The sequence below is a fragment of the Halictus rubicundus genome, chromosome 5, assembly GCF_050948215.1.
Source record: "Halictus rubicundus isolate RS-2024b chromosome 5, iyHalRubi1_principal, whole genome shotgun sequence".
Lineage (NCBI taxonomy): Eukaryota > Metazoa > Arthropoda > Insecta > Hymenoptera > Halictidae > Halictus > Halictus rubicundus.
In genome coordinates, this window is record NC_135153.1 from 12,362,736 (window position 1) to 12,382,646 (window position 19,911).

Sequence of the window (19,911 nt, forward strand, 5' to 3'; positions counted from 1 at the left end):
TTCCGTTAACCCTTTGTGCTCGAAGCTGGCACGTATAACTCCAAAATTAGAACGTTTCGTCCAATCTAGAGTGTTTCCGTCACATCTGACCACTTTCATCTTCATCGTATGCAACCGAGCATGTTTACCTGCGCTACACTTGAACGTTTAGCATATTTATTAAACGCAGTGACATCTAGGAATGCGGCAATTGTTTTGTTCCATAGTCTAGTCGTTTTTAGTGGCGTCTTCGTGGAGACAGTCGAGTGGAACGTGTTGAATCATTTCGAGCCGGGAACGTTGATGTGTTTCAATATAAGTGAACAACGCCCGAAACGCTCGGTGGTTCCGTCTCGATCGTTTGCGGGATCGTGCTCGGTCTCTGGAGGTGAGGCTGAGTAGAAAAGGGATTTGGAAGCGATCGATTCCGAATAGATCGAGGACGGTTTCCGCCGGTTGGCCGCCGCAGAGCGGTTAGAAATCGTTACCGCGGGACGGCGCACGAAATGTCGGCAGAAACGAGCAAGAACCCCGATGAGCTTTCGAGCAGGCTGTGTCTGCGCAAAAACGGCCGGCAGAGGCGACAAAAAGGAGAAAAACGGAGAAAAAGCCGGGCAGCCCGCTAATGGCCAGACAACGACCGCGGCAGACTCCTAGACGAGGCCGAGCCGAGGCGGCTTCCGGTTGCCGAGGATTTCGCTGCGAGGCAGAATCGGCGAGGGAAAAATCTCCTCGATCAAATTCACCTTGAAATCGCGCGACAATCTCTACCCAAACCAGCCCGAATCAAAGGGAGATCGTTCGTTAGAGTACTTTCACGGTGCGTCTCCGTGCGAAAGGGCTCTCAGACGGCACGTTCGAAATGACGTTTCGAGCGAGAACCTTCTCGATGTCAGGATCGATACAGCCGTGTTACCGGACAGACTCGGTGCAGCAATTAGCCCCGGAGCGATATTTGTCTTCCGTTCTCGTCGGGCAGTGGACGCGTCCCGTTAGATTTACGATTTACTGCGACCGCGATTAAGTTTTTATCGGCGGCGCGTTTTCGCGATGGCGGAGCGCGTAGGGTGCGCCGCTTATCGCGCTTCCACCCAATAACGCCGGGCTGGATCGCGACAAAACGCTCCTCCCCGACGAGATCCGAGCCTGGCCCTTCCGCCCGCGCCGTGCTAAAAGCTTTATCTGCTCGTTCGATGACTAGACGCACTTGTAAACCGAACACCAAGCGTCCAGACGCGGTATCGAACCGTTGCGAACTTACACAGATCGACGTGCCAACGAACAATCTTATAATTTTCGAACATTCATTTAGCGTGACGTTTGTTTGAGCATAGTCACTCAGAGCCCTTCAAAATGTACAGGATGGCTCAGGATCAGTGGTACAAGCGTGCATGTGGTAATTCTATCGTCAGCACTAGATTATTAGCGAATACAGAGTCTGAGCTACGCACGCGGACGGTGGGCCGAGCATTGGGGGCCACGAAGCCACGCCTGCTTCTTGCAGACCACGCCTACTCCCAGCAAGTTCGGCCTGTGGTTTACGGTACGGTGGGATTTTTCGATTTGGAGACCAGTGTGGCCTTCAGAACTAGAGTTTTAGAGGATACATACTCTGAATGAGGTGGCGCACTACTATAGCTCCCAGGCTATCGAGAGCCTCGAGGCCACGCCTACTGTAGGAGGCCACGCCTCCTTTAACACGTTCACAACTAGCTAGCTGATTTTGTGCATATTGTTATTCACAATTCTAACGTATAGCACGATATTCGGAGAACTTTTCCAAGAACATTTTAAAAAGTAGCAACAGAAGAGATTCTGGCAGGGAAAATGTTAAACAGACAGACGCAAACAGCATTCAGTTGCAAGATTGATAGTTTCGTCGTCGTAGCATTTACGGAAAATGGGATTATTAGATCATGATCAGACGTGTCAGAGGAATCCTATTCAACGCGCGGAACAGCCGAAGTTTCGAACTGTAATTTCTCGGCCGAAATTAGAATAGCCAGGATCGATGGGAGAACATGTTATTTTCAAGTTCGAGCGTGGAATCGCGTTGGTTGCGAAGCGGGAGCGTGTTTCCGGTTCCCGCGTCCGCTTTTGGAGTATCGATCGGCCGGTTCATCGAGTTGAATTTCGGTCGGCGAAATTTTCGGGGACGGCTTGATGAGCATGTACTGCACGAAGCTTATTCTTCGGGCTAAGGTTTCGGGGAACGGTGTGTCCCGCATTGTTGCCTGGAAGATGTGTAGGACGGCCGCAACGCGTCGCAACAGGTGCACTCGATTCGCGACCCTTTACGACCTGGCTGTTGCCGATGTTCCTGACGCTGTTGCTACGTATAGAGAGAGAGAGAGAGAGAGAGAGAGAGAGAGAGAGAGAGAGAGAGAGAGAGAGAGAGTAGTTGCAAGGTATAGAGAGCTGCGCGTACACACACGAGAGCTGGGAAGGACCGAAAACTGCGAGGGACGGAAGATGTCTCGCTATGAAAAGCGACCGTTTCTCTCCGGTGGCGGTTGACGTGTCTACAGCATCCTCTTTCGCTGTGTTCTTTCCGAGACGTTTATTTCCGTTGTTGCGCGGCCTGCACGCGCTCTGCAAATTGCTGTGCTTCGCCTCTCCTCGGTTCATTTACGTTCCCGCGTCTCGTTCCGTTTCGCTTTTCATTTAATTTTCGACGGAACCAGTAACGACGACGGATGCTCTCTCTCACTCTCTCTCTCTCTCTGTCTCTCTAGTCACCAGGGATTTCTCGCGAATTTCCCTCCCCGGTTTCGCCCCGAAAATCGGGGAAGCACGTAGCCGATCGCGCGAATTTTCCACGTCTGAACGGAGAGCTCGCGGAAACGCTCCGGAAAAGGACTCACCGGCGCAGTTTACATCGACGGCGAGGAATCCAGCCAAGGTAATCGTGTGGAACGCTCCCGGCTTATCTGGAACAAAAAGTTAATCGGTGAATGCTGGAAACGCGGATCATCGGCGATGTACTGGGTGTGCCCAGCGATATCCACGAAAATAACCTCTGCGCGAACGAAAATGTGCTCGGACGTTTTTCCAGAAAAATAGCTGAGCTCCCCCCGGAAATCGATAAGCAAGAATTAACGTTTTTCAAATGAAATGCGGTGCGTGCTATTTATTAAAATGTTTAGCATGTTTCGAGCGTCTGGAAGAAAGGCGTACGTTATAAATTTTCTGAAATTCACCTTTCCGCGCAATAAATGTCAGTGTGATGTATAAATTACTCTGGCGTAGCTTTTAGTACTCAATAATGGCACTACACGGCGGCATTATGGAATGTTACACTCGCATTCATTGCATATAATTGCTTCTTGTTTCAGAAAATGCAACACACGCCCTTTTACTAGACTCCCACTCAGTTGTTAGGCGGTGTGTATACTGGGCGTACCATTATAAATTTTGTAATGAATAGTCGTCGTACAATATTCGTAAATGTTGGCATAAAATGACTGCTGTACAAATAGTATCGCCTGAACAGGACGATTGTTATACGGACGGATCGATGTCAATTTGGTTTTGGCTACGTGCTGCGTGTTTCTTTTTATGTTTATTCAACTGCGGATTTTACGAATTTATTTAAAAAATGGGTGAATGAAATTTCAAACAGCGGGAAGATTAAAAGAATTTTCATCAACGCGTTACTTTCAACTGAAAAACATTATTGACGGAAGAAAATAATTTCTATATGGTTCCGCAAATAATGAACATCCGTCTGATAATTATTTATGATATACAGGGTGTCCCACCTAACTCGAATTTTTCATACTCAAGGTCGCGTGAATGTCATAATATTACAGGTCGTCGGATTCGTCTTGACTTCGGATATCATATAGCAATAATAAAAATATATCGTTCCATTTAAAAAACCTTCGATGACCTTGAAATCTCAAAAAATATAACTTTGAACAAATGTTTTTGCCTGTCACAGTAGTTGCCCCTCTGAACCAACTAATGTTTTCCTCTGAAATTTTCTTCTATCATAAGAAACAACTGAGATATTTCAGATGGTCGGGTTAGGTGAGACACCCTGAATAATTGCAAAAACGTTAGGTATGATTTGTAGCGTTCGTGACGCTAATAACACGTTGTAGAACAATAGAAGCGACCTCCAGAGTTGAAGATTGAGAACAACGTACTAGTCGAGCATAATTGAGCCGCGAGTTTCGCGATTCTCGAAGAAGAGAGACGAAGAATAACGAATGCCCATGGAAAGTCGAAGGGGATGGGAGCCATAGTTGGCGGGGGTGTGACACAATCGAGGGTAGAGCAGACACCGGACGAGGGTAGTCGAAATACCGCATAGATCACGCGTATTCTTACGTGCGATCGCGCGCGCGCGCCAGCAATTCCGTGATTCGCTGGTTACGGCGATGCTCCCGCATTGTTGTCCGCTAATTTACGGACCAATTAATTAGCGCCGGGAAACTCGGATATTCCTGGCTCTCCGAAACGCGTCGCCCTCCACCCACCAGTCGTTCGTTCCCTTCCGCGTGTCCCCTAGGGAAAAGGTCCTCGGAGGATTCGAATCGGTAACGCGTGACGATCGAAAGGATTCGGTTTTAAACAGGTTTCCTTAACCTTGTTGCTACCTGTCCCAAACGGGTAGAAATAATTTTAAAACAGTAAGTACAGTGAATTCTCGATACATGTCAACAACTCGGATCTTGCCAGCGACGTGTATCGTCCAGGAGACATACCCGAGCGGTGTTATGTTTACACTCCTCGGCGTCAGAGGTCACCATCTTGGGGTATACCCTGCGGTAGTGTGGACAATTCTGCGACGTTTATCATCGAGGCCTTGGCGACATATATAAAGAAATCACTGTAACGTGTTCAGATGAAAGTCAGTCGCGAGTGCAGCTCTTCTTGAGATTAGGGGAGACAACAGGGTGCACGGTGAGGAAGGGGATAGAAGTTTTCGCAGACAAAGCGACGCACACTTTCCGAGCCGATCGTCGAAACACGAGGCCATTTAATCCACCCCTTTGTAAACTAGCTGTGCAAAGGACGACACGAGTAGGCAGAGAACCGGCGGAGCTTTTTAACGCTTGCACAAAACAGCCGACAAAAGGGCCGGCAGTATTTTCACGAAGGGCAAGAACGCCGGAGATCTTGCTAGACAAAAAACGAGCGAAAGGAGCAACGAGGGGAGAGAGGACGCGGAACGAATAGGAGGAGGAGGAGAACGCGTTGGCGGACGCTCGCGAACGTTATGGATGACAGTGTCAGCGACAGAGGGTCGACACGGCGCGGCGGACAGGACAACGCGGTGTCACCGTCCGGGGGCGCAGAGTGCAGGAGACAACGAATAATTCATCCCTTTCTGGCGTCCCTCGGCAGAGATGCGGCGCACATGTCGTCGCTGCACAGCGTGAATATCGCGGCCCGGTTGCACACACCCACTCTCCCACCCCCGTGCACCTCCCCTTCGGGGATGCAACATAATCTTTCAGCCGCGTGGTCACTCGTTCACGCGCCGTGAACACGTTCCCCGTTCAAGTTGCACTCGGCCCTAGCACGGTGCAACGCGGTGCAGAGCAGTGCAGAGCAGCGTGCAGAGCAGCGTGCAGAGCGATGCAAGAGCGTCGCAGCGTCACCTGTTCACCGCAGGTGCTTCCCGCGGCATCGCCGATCGATCCCCGGATCGAATTTCCTTTCGGAACTCCCGTAGCAAATTTTCGGAATGGATACATCTCCGCCCGGAAATATTAGGACATCTATTTCGGTGGTTTCATTAAGCAGATTACCACGATCGAAATATTGCGGTTGGCTAGTTAACGCTCTGAAATATCGCTGTTCCTTCCGCCTGCGCGTGGTTAGAAAAAGAGGATCGCCCCGCATATCTACGAAATTGCCAGCGCTCGAATTTCGGTGGTTTCCGGCCAGTTTCCTGAAATAGTGGAACCGAGGGAAACACGAAAGATCTTGGAATATCTTGGCAGAACGTGGCCGGCCGTCGCCGCATGCGTGTCGGGGCGCCCGTTCGGATACATAGTGCCGAAGACACCGAGCAAAACTGTTTCCGGTCGAAATCTCTGCTCGGAGGCGGGTCGGTCGCTGCAAAACAACCAGCAAGTACCCGGCGACCCGGTAGGTACGTGTAAACCGTAGAAACGCGCGCGAGAGCAAAACGAGAGAACCTCCTCGGCCGCCTCTCGCCTCGCTCCCGCCGCGCAACCATAGCGGCTAGGTATATTAATCCGTAATGGCGAAACGATTAGTCAGGCCTCCTCCCCACGCACCGGCTCTGACACTCGCACGCGCAACCTGCGCATGATTAATAATCATAGCCGTGCGTCGTTATCGGCGCGCGCGGACGGTTATCGTTATCTTCCGGCTATTTGCTCCCGCAGTTTTACGCGACAACAGGACGTCACGGGACTGTCGGAAATTAATCTGTCACGGGCATGGGTGTCCACTCATGGGTTCCCGTAACCGTACAGCAGGGGGGAAGGGGCTCGAGAGTTGCTCCGGAGCGCCACTGCTTTGGCCCCGGAGGAGTCGAGAGGAACGTCGAGGCGAGCTTCAAAATTAGGGGACTTTGCCGAGAAGGATGGAGACGGATGGACTTTTACGTTTCTGGACGTACAACGTTGCCCTCAGGGGCAAATCCGAGCGCTCCCAGGTGGCATGGGTAGCGATGGGCCTTCAGCATGTTCAAGCGGTATCGATTCCTTGTGACAAAGAAGCATGGTGTCATATATGATTCTCTGGGTATCAAAATGTATCGATCCCTAATGATAGTTGCTCGGAAGCCTTGACCCTTTGTAAGTACATCTTGGATGGGTTTGTTATCGATACTACCACAATCCTGTGGTCTCGAGCGGTAACAACTGGTTATCTGTGATAGATATGTGCGCGATGTCTGTCTTTCTCCTTTACATTGTTATCAACAGATAATTGTAACGCTATTTTTGCAATTTTACAAATTTTAATAAAAGAGGAATTTTATGTTGTGCGCATTTGCATAAACTAACGATTGATTCTTTTGTTTCAGATCATTTTTGTGCCCTGTACACGCTGCACGGGCGCATTTCCAGGATGCCACTTTCAGGCCGCCATTGCACCGCCGATAGTAACGATTAAAATGTATAAAAAGATATTTTTGTCTACATTACAACGTGAATAAATGGTACCTCAAATTTTGAATCAATCTGCGCATTACATTTTTCAAAAAAAATTCTTGAACAACAGGACATCTAAATACACAAGGTTCCCCCATTAAGTATCGAATTGTTTGAAGATCACGAGAAAGACTTGTGTTGCGCCCATCACTTGTTGGGTCCCCTGGCTAGATTAAAAGTTACTTACTGGTGACTCCCGATCGTACCAAGCCGCTCTCAATTTATTCGTAGAGCAAATAACCACGCGGGACACGATTGTATTGGTAGTTCGGGTAGCTCGGTAAATCTGTGACCAGCGTGCTCCGGGCTGAAAGAATCCAATAGGGGGTAAGTGGCCGCCATTAGGCGGGCTCCGACAGCCTCGCTAGCTCATCTCGGGGGGTCGGGCGTCGGCGCTGGAGACCCGGCTGCCAGGGCTGTTTCCGGTAATGCGAAAACAGAAACGGAGCAGATCCTTCCGGGTAGGATATTTTGCGGCCGGGAAACGAAATCCTCCAGTAAACCAACGGAATACTAGCAGCTGGGTGGCTTTATCCCGGGTGGCGGTGCCGCGCGCGCTAATGCAGCTATAAACATGCATCTATCCGAAGCGCGCGAGGCCTCGCCAGCCCGAAGAACGACGAGCGCGTCGCGACGCCCAAGAAAGAGGGAAATGGAGAAGGCTGTTCCGTAGCCTGCCGCAACATCCCGTGTGTAGTTTCCACGTTGAAAACAGGCGAATGGATTTCCTGCTATTTATGGATCGTTAAGTTGCGCGCACAGCTCGCGAGACCGGTGGAACTGAAACTTTTCAGAGAGTACCCGGGGGGTCTGACGCGAGGACGCGGCGACGCTACTGTGAAAAACAACATTGACAATTTTGCCGAATTTCGGCCTACGTGGAAGACTGAAAAATGTTCTCTGTTACTTCGCCAATTACGGGGGCAACGCGGCGACGCGTCAATGGAGGCAACGGCGAGGCGTCAAATGGCGGAAACGTTTACTCTTTTATTTAGCGGAACGCCGCGAGGAACGTCGCGATAACGACGACAAGAATAGTTTACTGCCGGTCGAAGTAGCGTTCCCGTGCTCGTGAACAGAGTTTACGGGCCGGGCAACGATTGTCGGCGATCCTCGAGATACAGCCGGCGGTTTACCGCGACGACAGCTTCCGCTGTCCTCCGGAGGAACGCTGGTGAACCCTCAAAATTGACACGGCGCGGAATCTCGACGCGCAACAATTTGAAATAAATTCAGAACACGTGGGAAACTTGAAATTATTCAGCATGGAAAGTAAAACACGCCCAGGAAGTTAGAACAATCTGCAATCTAGATTGCTTACCTTCGTCGTTAAAATGTTTCAAATGCGACCTACCTAAAATATTACAACCCGTTCACAAAGGAAATTCGTGGACTCTCCGAATGTTATGCCATGTTCTATAATTTTAACACACTACCGGCAATTATTTCCGAATTTTTAAAACCCTAAACACACTTTTTATTGTCAACAATTTTAATTTGTGAACAAACCAGTCACCCCCAGTAACGTTATCTAATAAAAGAAGGTTCTCGAGCTTCCTTTTGGTACGTAACAATTATTGAAAATCCTATTGACGGGATTCCGGTGGATAAAGTGTTAAGTAACCGCGTGTTCAAAAGCAATCTGATTAGTTTCGTGTAGACTACGATGACGGTAGCGAACGTGTTAGACAAGCCTAGACAGCTCCAAGAATAAAAATAGTAGTAATAGTTACGGTGAAATGTTCACAAGAATCAACCAGAATAAAAAGCGAAACACGCTCGAGCTAGAAGGTAGAACAATCTGCAGTGGAATCGATAGTCGTCTTTCAATCGTCGCGGCGCGACCAGATTGCATTTCTGAGTCTCGCTCGCACGCGTGACGCCGATCTTCTGCGAACAATACTCGCCGTCGCATTTGGGTCACCGAATAATGGCCTCCCCCCGTTCGTTAGGGGCCGGTCTATTTCTATATTAATAAAGAAAATTAGTTTGCCCGGCAGTGTTTCTGTTCCGCGTGGCAACGCGCGCACGCGGCTCACAATACGGGAAGGAAGTTAATTACACCTCGCTCCCGTTTCGATTTTTTCAATGCAACCGAGTGGGAGAAAGAAACGTCGACGAGGTCCTCACAGTCGTCCTCGCGGCCTCCCGTCGTCGTCGCGGAAACTAGGCTGTGTGGACCGCGGAGAAAAAAAAAAGGCTGTTTTGAAATTTTCCACAGCCCGCGGCACTGGGATTGTAAAACGCGCGCGCAACACCGAGGAACATTTTCGCGGAAATCCGTTGCGCCTACCCTGCAAGCCGCGAATTCCATCCTCCTATTAAAAATGTTGAAAATCTTGGCACATTTTTGGAAGTAACAAAAGTGCCGCGACCCCGATACCGCGGAATCGCTTCAGCTTTTTTCCCATTCGACTAAACTGTCTGTGATATTTTTATATTGCGCGCAGTTCGCGAATTTTGGGAGCCACGAAAATAAGCCAGCGTCGGGAGACTATCGTTTAACCCTTAGCACTGGAATGGCGTCATTAAAAATTGCTCTATCATAATTCAAAATATTTTTTACATTTGAAATTCGTTTGTATCCAACAAATTACTAAACACTTCAGTATTGTACGAGTAAACTGCACCATTTTCGTATGTATAACACGAAAAAAAAAATATATAGAAATATTCTAGGTCGGAAGAAATGTTTGGTATTGGAGTTAAAATAGCTTCGAGCGCACAAAATTGAGAATATTGGAGCATTTTTCAACTCCCCGATACCGTGAGATCGCTTCAGCTTTTTACTTCCATTCACCTGCACTGTCCCTGTCACCGAAATTTTTAGATTACGCTCGTGGAAAATTGTTGGAAATTTTGGGAAATTCAAAAATGAGGCAGTTTCGGTAGACTACGGTTTACATCAAGAACTGTTGGACTAGGTTGAAAGTCTTGGAGCATGTTTGGAACTCGCAGAAGAGCGTTCCCAATACCGTGAAACAGTTTGAGGTTGCTTCCGTTCACCTAAACTGCCCCTGCCACGGCGTGTTTCTCGAATTTTTGAACGGTTGAAAATAAGGCAGCCCCGGGAGACTGTCTGGAGACCAAATCGACGACTATCGGTGTATCGGGGAAAAACGAAACGGTTCATGATCGAACGGATAATGTGTTCGCCGATACCGACCGAGGATTTTTCGACGAGTTCGAAAGTATCGTCAGAGCGCAGAGGGTTTTCGACGTGTCCCGAACAAAGGGAGTCAAGCGAGGAGCGGTTGATTACGACGGGCGATTAAAATTTTCATTATCGAGGAAATTCTGCAACGTCAGAAATAAGTAATAATCGTGGCGGGGGAACACGGTCTGCGCGCGCGACAGAGCCTTTCCCATCTCCCTTTATCTTTTTTTGTTTGTTGCGCAGCGATCGAACATCGATCTCGATCGGCTTCTGCATTATCGAAAAATCCCGTAGCTGCGCGCATGATACGGACACGAGCCGAACTCTGGTAACTCGTTCTGGTGCCTGGAGCGAACTCGGAATTACAACCTATTTTTCGTTGGTTTTTCATTTGTTGTTTTTTAATCGTGCCACCAACTAAAATTCCAAAGGGAGCAGAGAGAGACCGGAGAGGAGAGAAGAGGAGAGAGAGAGAGAGAGAGAGAGGCTGGCAATGGAAAAACTGTTTTGTTCGGGAAACGTTGAAAAAGTTGCGACCGAGTCTCGGTTTCCGCGAAGACAAAACACGTTGCATCTCATTGATGGCGATGGACAGAGCTGGAAAACTTGTAGTCGTCTGGCTTCTTTTCTCCGCTCGGAAAGACGTCGCCTCGCGTCGCAAAGCGCCACGACATTCTCCGGCCGGTAACGCGGTGCGCGAACAACAAGAAGAACAAGAAGAACAAGAACAAGGACAGGACGAGGCCTACCGCTCCTTCTTCTTCCGCTTTGCCCGCGAATTATATGCGGACCACGCGGTTATTTTAAAAGATTGTCTTCTCCAGACGTCTTTAATCTCGCGATGCGCCACTCTACCCCCCCCCCCCCCCCTCCCCACCAGCCTCAATATTTTCCCCTCAAGGAAGGGAAACAGACCCGTCCCTCCGACTGCAAATTGAATGTTCTCGTGCGTCTACTACGGCTGCAGACCGGTCGACGCCGTGCCGGGGAAGAGAGCAAGTTCGAGGCAGAATGATCGACACACTTCCGAAGAATTAGGGACCGGGGGCTTCCACGATAATTCACTGGGATCAGTATTATTGGTTCCGAATGGCTACTTTCACCCCATGGTCCGACGACGCACCTATACTGGGATTAGTTATTTCTGGGGAATTTGGCTTTCGATTTTCCTCTACGGTGATCACTAGACTGCGCATATTCATGCAAAAGGAAATATTTATAAGGCGTTTGCGATAAATGTAACCGCGTGGAAATTGGTTTCTTGAAGTAATAACTTTGTTTAAGAAGAACCTGCCCTTGTATTTCTGTTTTGTGCCCTTCCTGCTCGCCTTTGTCACGAACGCATAAAAATGTTCAAAATTAATTACAGGCAATTGTAACCAATGCTTTCTGTATTTAACCTCCTAAGCACTGTACGCCACTATGGTGGCTTCCGTGGAAAGCACCAGTTTGAACGGTACGAACCACTATAGTGGCTTTTGTGCCGTCCGCGGCCATACGCGCCGTCCCTCAGAGACACAGTTACGGCCAAGCGCGCCGTACCTGTGAGAGAGAGTCGCGGACGAGCGCGCCGTACTTAATAATGTCAGTGATCTGAAAATAGTATATTAACACTCTTAAATTCTTCTAATCTTCCTGCTGTCTTAAATTTTGTCATAAATGCATAAAACCCACCCATAGTGATCACTCAATCTCGAAGCTAGACTGCATCTAGACTTTTTGGAATACTTAAGGCTTCCGATTAGTCTTTGGGTCCACTCTGACCCGGTACTTGAATTGCCCACAGGGTTCCAGTTCTGAGCAGGACACGACGTCCGTCCGTGCAGGTTCAATTATCACGGGACGATAGAAGCGGATTATCACGCTCGATTTCGCCGTTTCTGTATCGAGCGACAAGTCGCGGCAGCGTTGCGTTGCGTCCGACAACCGTGTAATTCGGCCGCCACGGGGAATCATCGCCGTGGAAAAAATCCCGGGTCTCCCGCCACGCGGAAAACCGAAGAAACGTGGCGGCAAGGTTGCTGTCGCTTCGTCGAACACCGTCGGAATAAGTTTGCAACCCCCCCCCCCCCACAAGTTTCCCAACTTCATGGCGCACCGATATCCGGAGTCATGAGCAATTCAGACATCTTTATCCTCGAATAACAACGTCTTGATTACAAAATGCGACTGAGATTGTGTCTACCATTTTTCAAGTTTTACTTTCTTAGATTCATTACGAGGAGAGCTTCTTCTTTGGCTCAGAATGCCGGGGATGGGCATCGAGTGCCCTGAGGAGCACTGTTGAGGCTCTGACGAGGCCCAGAGCGCTGGAGCCGCGCCCACTTTGGAGCCACGCCTGCTTAAACCACGCCCACTCGAAAGTAGGAAATAAAATGTAGAGGAAGGTGTTTAATTCTTTGCGGGTATGGGTGCAGATTGCCTTGTGGAGCACTGTTGTGACCCTGTCGACGTTGAGAGCATCGATACCACGTCTACGTGAAGCCCCACCCACTCGACATCCAACACATAATATAAAGAACACGTATGTTAACAAAGACGAACTCTATGCAAACGTATATCTTCTGTTTTCACTAATTAGTGAATGAACGAAAGATGCTTTTCCGTCGTTCCGACAGTAAAAAAGCAGTCCGCGACACAGGTGCACTTTAAAGATATAAATACTTGGAGCTACGGAGCGATTTCCCGCAGAAGCAAATTGAGATGGAAGCGGACCAATTGAGAGGTTTTGCCGGCGAGTCCGGAGGAGGACTTTACATGCTCTATCGACCTCGACAAATGTGGATAGGCGGAGACCCGGCCAGTGGCACACAACCACGACGACAACTACGACGACCACGACGGGGAGAAACATTTATTTCGGCTCGCGTCTGAAATTAATCTAGCGAAAAGGTCCGGCCCCGTCGGTGGCCAGGTCCGGTTCCGAAAGTTAATATAAGTCGGTGAAGTACGGTCCATTTCGTGGGAAGCGGGAGCACCTGCGGCTCCCGCGAAATCGTAAGTAAACCCGGCTCGAAGTAAAAAGAGCACTCGAATCGTACGTATTTCCGATGCGGCGACGCCGTGGAAGGCCTCCAGAAGCAGGGGCTCGGCCGTTCGTTAGGCAATCTGAAAATAAGTTTGATCCGTATCCAGAACACGGGGCCGAGGGACGAGACACACGATCACACGAGCGCGTCGACGCGACAGGTGGATCCGTGAATTCGTCGCCTCGCGTCGCGCCGCGTCGCGTCGAGCCTCGTATACATTTCGAACGCTTCCGCTGTTCGACACAGTTTTCGCGGCGCCGGAAGCGTTTTCCGCAATTTGCGCGTTTCTCTCTCCCTCTCTGTCTCTCTTTCTCGTTTTTAGAGAAGAGAAGCGGCATCGTCGAGCATCGTCCAAGCGCGAGCGAGCTTTTATTCGCGAGCCCCCCAGAGACGATACGTTTCTTTTCTGTTTTTCAGCCAGACCAGCCCGCAGAGAAAGAGAGAGAAAACCCCCGACGCAACAACAGGTTCGAGAAGAATCGGACGAACGTTGGAAACGGCCGGACCATTATTCCCGCAGTTCGGAATATCCGGTGACCCGTATCCTCGGCTCGAAGTCAACGGCAGACCGGCCACTCCTTTCGTCGATACCGGACTCTTGGCAGCGGTTTTCTTCGGGCTGGACCAACGGCACCGCTCGATAACGCCGAAAAAAGCAACGCGAGATGCTGCACTGGACGTGGACTCTCGTTCCTCGCATGGCTGATTAACCCCTCGAGCCTCGGGACTGTGTTATCGTTGCTCTTTAACCGCGATTTTTACCCCAGATATCCAAACAACGCGTATTTTAACCCTAGGACGGCGGACCATTCTTATAAGCTATAACCACGTAACTGATCATGTTTAGAACCACTCTCTGCTTTATTTACCAATTTTCTAAAACATATCTTCGAAGGTAATCGTTGTAAACACGATAATCTTCTCATTGTTCCTGACACAACGTTAATTGAACGAATTTGGCAGAAACTGAAAAGTTGCATGACGATTTTAACACTAGAACTACCGGATGAGTCAAAATGACTTCGTCCTAATTTTTCCTTTTAGAAATAACGAAATTGTAAATATGTTTTCATGAGAACATATTTTAATAAACTTCTCTATCGAAGTAGATATTTAAACAAAACTGGAACGAAATCTAAACAACTGCAATTTTGTTGCTGTTACAAGGCAATGTATGCCAGTTGCATTTACTGCTTGGTAGTTCTAGTGTTAATACCCTGGGTCGAAACAGACCCAGCCGTCGGAGGGTAACCCCAGTGAGACTGAACAGCACAGTTCGTTCCAACTACTTTTCTTTATGTCTTCATATCTCGGTGCTAGTATACTCCACTAAAAATTTCCCCCGGTACTGTAATTGCATATATTTTAATTTACATACCTACCAAAGTCGAGCAAATAGAAATTATACCGCGCAGACAAATTGCGAAAATGCCGTGGACCGCGAAGGAGCGAGAACGTTTTTCGCAGCGTCTGTTCGTGCGAAGATCAACAGAGAACATAGAAAATCTTTTCGTACGAGTGTCGGCGGTAATTGTTCCCGATTCTCGTTTGCGGAACAAATTCCGTTCCAGCCAGACGATTTTTACGACTGATTTCACTCGGAGCTTATCGATGGCGACCAAGCTCCTTTTTTCTGTCCCGTTCCTCCGGTTCCGTTCGTCGTCTACGGAGGAATACTTACGGTGCAACGAGGCTTGTTTGCACTTCGTGAGCTTCGACGGGGGTGGTTCCTTGGCTCGCGCACTTTCGCCGAAGATTAGGCACGATCGCTGCTCCCGCGGCTCGGCTTTCGAGTAACGAGCCTCGGGTTTACAACCCCTTTAACCGCGGAACTCTTCTTCCCGGGCGCTCGTTCGCTGTTTCGTTCCAATTAACGAGTCTGTTTCCCCTGAGCCTTCAACCGCGCGGTTTTAAAAGCGAGGAACCAATTGCGAGGTAGGCTAGCATATTCTTTCTTCGAACCGCAAAAACCATTCGCATTTAAGGTAACACAATTGCGGAGAAATTCGGTGCCACGAAGCCACGCCTACCGAGGCTGGACTTGCGATCAACTGTCCAGTGGATCTTCACTGGAGAATCATTCAGTTCTGAACTAGATTTTTATAGAAAGCCAGATACAAATATTGCGATACGGAGTACAGATCTAAGTCTGAGAGCACCGAGAGCTAAGAGACCACGCCTATTCAAGATAAACCACGCCTCCTCAGGGCAGGCCACGCCTATTCCACGCGGAAGAAGCAAAGTAGGCAGTCCTCTGCGACAGTCAAAATGCTCCCTAGCAGGAAAAGTGATCCTCCGAAGGATCCTGCGGCTCCGGAGGCCCGTCGAAGATTATTTCCATGACGGCGAGTTCGACTAGATTCGGCCCTGATAGTCGAATCCGATTCAGCCGGTTCTCAGCCGAGGAAACACCGGCGGCTGACATGCTCGCGTCTCTGCATACTCATTCTGGCCGGTAATTCACGGGCTATCTACTTGGCGCGGGATCTATTAGGTATTAGCTAGCCAAGTGGATATAGGCATTGCCTGATTATGGATTACCTTCCCGTCGGATGACATTCACTGGCAGAGATAACTGCGAGTAGATACCCGCGCGTGTTAATATCAATGGGGAAGTGGAGTGTAGTCGGCGGGTGTGAGCCGCGATAGCTCGCGAGTAACAGCTTCGAACCGCTCTCGCGTAATTTCTCGACGGGAATTTACGTTCCCGAGGCCCCGATCCTCGCGCCCATAACATCCTGACACCTTTTAGCTGCGCGAAACGCTTTAGCCAACGACGTAACTTGTCCCGAGATGAGACGAGAGACTCTTGTTTTTCCTCGGTCGCGTCGACAGCTATTGTTCCCGTTCAATTATTCGATTATCGCGCGCCTCGCAGCGTGCCCTGCCCTCAGACTTCACAATGTTGCTTTACTTCTCATTCAAGGTACGTCTCTTGGCCACCCGGAGACTCGAGCTGTTACGTGACAGCCTCGGGGAAGAGACACCCTAAACCCGCCGGATGGAAAATGTCGAATAATCATTGCTTTTCCTGTCTCGAAACTTTTATTTGTCGTCGCTTGTGCTTTCAAGATTCGTACTGAATTATCGATTTTGATATGATACAGGTGTTACCATAGAAATCATTTTTCTTCTCCTTTCATCCGATTAGTGTCAGCAAAATAGTAAAAACATTTGAAAGGATTTAAAACTACTGTTGGCTCGTTAAAATAATCGAAAAAGGAAAGAAATGTGTTGGTAAATCTTGCTATCAACGTCGACAATTTTTGTTTCGTATGTAAATTCGCGGTCTAATTATTACTATAATAGTGTTTTCATTGTGAATATACAGGAAAGTAGAAAACACATAAACGGACATAAACTCGATAGCCCACGTTCGTTACAAACTTCGAAACTCGAGCGCCAGTATATTCAAGTAGAAACAGCGCGCCATGGTCAGACACGTTGATCAAGCGCTGGACTTTTCAAACTCGTTTCTCTGGAAAACAAATCGTTGTGCGAAAAAATTTCATAGAACCACTTCGACGCGGTTTTTCGCGTCGACCATCGACCGGTGTGTTTCATGGTCGCAACGCGAGTTCCGCGAGACAAAATGAGCAGTGCATTAATCATAACTAATATGATATTGCGTCGCTAATTGCTCCGCGCGCGTTAATAAATTCACGATAATGCGATTGCGGGATCGCGTTGGCTGGAACGGAAGATTTTTCGTTTTTCGGTCGGTATCGGATCGCAAAGCCGCACAGATATTTCGCTGATCGGCATTATGCTCGACAGATTGGCTTTGATTCTGCACGTGACGCGTCGCCGATCGTTCCGCGCGATAATGATATTGATGCGTCGGACCTAGTTCGTGTATCGACTACTTTGAAACATTGCCACGTTACGGATGCTGCCGTTGCTGTCGCGCCGAGCGTGAAAGAGAGACAGTTAGCTCTCGTTCGGCAAACAGCGTTTCGCCGGCAAAGCGTTCGGTGGAAACGTCCGCGCGTCGCATATTTACCATCCCGGCCCGGCGAAAAAAGCCCGCGATTCTAACAACGCGACGTATTTGTCGTTCAAATGATTTCCCCGAGCCGGCCAGCTTTTCCGAAACGCGACCGAAAAACAACGCATCAATCGGTTCCGGGCGGATTTCGGTGCGCGCGTGTGTCGCCGGGCTCGTGTTCTTAATTAAACTCTCCGCCGGGGGAAATCGATACGCGCGGTTTAAAAAGACTTTTCCCATATTTCTTTTCCCCGCCGCGCTACGGCCCGGTGAATAATCGGCGGCATTCTTTTTTAATTCGATTACATCGGTCGTGCTCGCGGTAACGAGCCGTATTAAAAAAAGGTCTGAATTATTCAGAATCGACGCTGCCTGCCTCCTCTCTCTCTCTCTCTCTCTCCATTTCGTGGAGCTTTACGCCGCAGTTGATAAAAGAATTTCATCGATCGGATACCCTTTCTCTCGGTATCGGGAACTATATGGATTACATCCCGAAAAATTTTATTTAAGAGGCCGGTTCCTCGTGAAATATTACACCGAAAATAGAGAACGAAATTTTTCCCGTGCACGGCTCCGGTTTCGAGAAAATCGAGACTAAAAATTTGTAGTAGATGCAACAGTCGGGGTATTTTTCCCGCGAAAATAGAGAGACAGAGATACGAATTTATTCTACATTTCTGAAATCTTTCTTCGCGCGGAATCAGCTTGGAGATTGTGCGTTTTAGTCGAGTTTAGTTGGAGGTGATTCTACCTTGTTAATCGATCTCGGGTTTTTGGGTCACGGACCCGGCGTTCGACGTTTCGTTTACGTTCTTCTTTCGAGAGACGGTCGTTTCGTTGGGAAACGGCGGCGAAATTCCCGTGGTCGTTTCATTAAGGGTCGCGGTCGATTGTTCGGCCGGGGGTGGATGTAAATGGCGGCAAAAAGTCGTGCTTTTAACTGCACGCCGGCGCGGGGGCGGTCTCTGAATTATAGCAGTTTCGTTGGAAAGTTTCTCAAACAACACGGGAGCTCGTTCAGAGCTCCGCGGTGTGTGTGTGTGTGTTCCACGTGTGCACGTGTGTTCCCAGCGTTCCATATATGAGGGGAAATCGGCGGCGGCGGCGGCTACGGATTTCAGCGGTTCGCGATTCAACCGACACAGGGCGAGGGAGAGGACTATTGCCAAAGTTTTGAGATATAGGAATACTTGTTTTCCGAAAAGCGAGCCGAATACCTCGGCCTACGATCGCGTACGCCGCACGCAATTTGTTCGACGATCTTACTGGGAGACAGCCAGCCGCCTGCGAACGACGCTGCGAGTTGCAGCGAGACCCTCGAGGCTCTCCGAAATGAACCGCCCACGTTCCAGAAATTCACGTTCATTAGACAAGACCAACGTTCTTTCGTTTATTTCTCTTTTTATTCTTGTGCTTCATCATCGTTACTATCACTGGGAATTTTATGCATTTACGACGAATTACGGGAGGGAGAAGCACGAAACGGGAGCATTTAAAAACATTCATATTATTTTGTTGAATATTTTGAAACAAGAAATAAATTCCTGTTCGTTCTCAACACTGTACCTACCGCTGCCGGTGTTGTATATTTTATTCAACAATTCTGCAGATTATAATAATCTTTCTACGAGAAACGAACGAATATATTGTTCCACTCAAGCACGCGTGTTAATAAAAATCGTGCAAAATAAATTGATTATCGTAATTTTGACAAGGCGACGCTTGGATAACAAACTCCGATAAAAATTCCTGAGGAACGAAGAATTCTTCGAGCCTCTTCAAGTACCACGCGTGCGTGCCACAATGTGCACCGAGTATGCCTAAAAAATTCCACTGTTTAATCGTCGGAGATTGAGCCGCGAGAATCGACTAACGAGCCGATGCTCGAGTCCCTAAGTCCGAGGGACTCCCAGCAAGTTCTCGAGGAGTCCTCCCGAAATTCAGGGGGGCCGTAAAAAAGTCTTCTCAGACGCCGGTAATGAAACGTTCGTCCGTCTGTGCAGACGCGTAAATGGTTCTCCACGTTCCTCGACGAGGAGAGAGCGGCAGGGGTTGGTGCTGGTGTTGCCCGGCCAGATGACACGAGGGTTCGACTCGCAGCCTCGGCTCCTCGCCCGGAGATAAAGAGGACGGTTTTATCTTCGCGCGTGATTAAGCCACGCGGCACTATATCATCGATTATATTCTCGTTAGGCTAAGTGGCGATTCCTCCTTCGCCTCGGGTCCGCTTTTCCTCGAGCGTAGCCGCGCGGAAAGATAACCGGGCCGCGGCGGCGTCGTTTTCTTTGGCCCCGAAACACCCCCCGTCCACCGGCTCGCATTATATTCCGATTTACGGGGCGCACGCGACGGCATCATTGATAAATCATCGGGGCTGACAACGGCTGCGACCGTGGATTCGTTCACGGATTTTCGGGCCGGTTCCGGGCTCCGGAAACGGGCAATAAACGGGGGTGGAATAAAGAGACACGGCTGTTAGATAAGCGGGGGATTTTTTTTCCGACTCCTTGCTGACAATTCAATTCAATGACTCCCGGATCCTATCTCTCGTCTCATCTTAATCCCGTTGGGCGCTGAAAATGATTTTCGCCAATTAAAATCGATTTTACCCTACTGTTT

At 49.0% G+C, this 19,911-nt stretch overlaps 1 protein-coding gene across 3 annotated transcripts in view; it reads right to left on the minus strand.

Annotated features, from left to right (window-relative positions):
* The window catches only part of Msi (RNA-binding protein musashi), a 182,859-nt gene that overhangs the window by 134,228 nt on the left and 28,720 nt on the right, over positions 1-19,911 (minus strand). For all 3 annotated transcript variants that reach the window (XR_013082325.1, XR_013082324.1, XM_076788437.1), the window contains exon 2: positions 2,844-2,909. The gene's annotated coding sequence lies outside the window, so the exon portion shown is untranslated. The remainder of the gene's footprint in view (positions 1-2,843; positions 2,910-19,911) is intronic.